The following is a 1,374-nucleotide window of genomic DNA, read 5'->3' as shown; positions in this document are numbered from 1 at the left end:
GCTGTCTTCTGTATCTTGGTTCAGTTTAACTGGAGTGGAAATCTGGGATTAACATACATTAGAAGGGTCTTGGTGACAGCCTCTCACAACTTAGCCTGATCCAGAACTTGCTATGTATCCCCGGCTCACCGTGAACTCAACCATGTTCCTATCTCAGCCCTCCAAGTGCTAGGATTACAAGGATTTACCACCACACCTGGCCCCTCAGAGGGTCTTGAAATGCACTGATTGCCAAAGTGTGTTTTGGGTTGTCCTGTGAAAGAGATTTCATGGCCATGGATGCGTCTGTACCTCTGAGGAAAATTGGTGACTGAAAGGTGTATTCCAAGTATTAGTCCTGCAGTAAACAGACCCATGTGCCTTTGTCTGGCCTATATTCAGGATCGTGAAACCTTTACTGATTAAGTCCTCTCACAGGGAGTAAGCTGGGGCTAAACAATTCCTTTTTCTTGGGGCTGGAAAGATGGCTTCACTATTTAAGACTAAGGCTCACAATAAAAAAGGTTTGGGGGTTGGGAATTTAGCTCAGTGATAGAGCGCTTGCCTAGCAAGCGCAAGGCCCTGGGTTCGGTCCCCAGCTCTGAAAAAAAGAGAAAAAAAAAAGGTTTGGTTCCTAGCACCCATACTTGTCTCTCTAATTACTTAAAAAAAAAAAAAAAAGCTCCCCCCCCATATGAGGCAGCTAAAAAAAATAAAATCAAACCTGTCTTTAATGTTTATCATAGTAACAAATTAGGAAGCATATTTAGAGGAAACCAGATTTCTCTTCGCATTAAAACCCATGAACTATAAAGAATTAACCTTACTAGAAAACTCCTTACTGGGTTTGATGGTTCATGCCTTTAATCCCAGTACTCAGGAGGCAAAGGCAGTTGGATCTCAGAGTTTGAGGCCATCCTAATCTACAGAATGAGTTCCAGATAGCCAGGGATACACATAGAAACCTTGACTCAAAAAAAAAAAAGAAGAAGAAGAAAAGAAAAAGCTAAAACTACATGAAATCACATATATGGCCTAAGCAGAGGGCATATACTATGTGCCTCAACAGACAGAGTTGTTCCTAAAGATGTTGATAGGCTGCACCACTCAAGAGGCAGAGGGTCTGAGTTCGAGGCCAGCTGGGTCAACAACAGGAGTCCCAGGTAGCCAGGGCCACACGGTGAGACGCAAGAGTTAACAACTGGGATTTATATAGGTGGAGGGCACTTAACTACTTCTGTGAGATACAGAATCAGGAGGGAAAAGTTGACTTTCTGCGTTTGATCCTCAGATTCACTGCTTTTGCATTAAGTCGCAGTGTTGCCCAGGCTGACCTCAGGTTGGTACTTCTGCTGTAGTTTCCCAAGCATAGGCAGCGCACCTGACTATCTGTTT

Source organism: Rattus norvegicus, chromosome 1 (assembly GCF_021556685.1).
Source record: "Rattus norvegicus strain SHRSP/BbbUtx chromosome 1, alternate assembly SHRSP_T2T, whole genome shotgun sequence".
Classification (NCBI taxonomy): domain Eukaryota; kingdom Metazoa; phylum Chordata; class Mammalia; order Rodentia; family Muridae; genus Rattus; species Rattus norvegicus.
Note: the sequence above shows the minus strand (reverse complement) of the source record.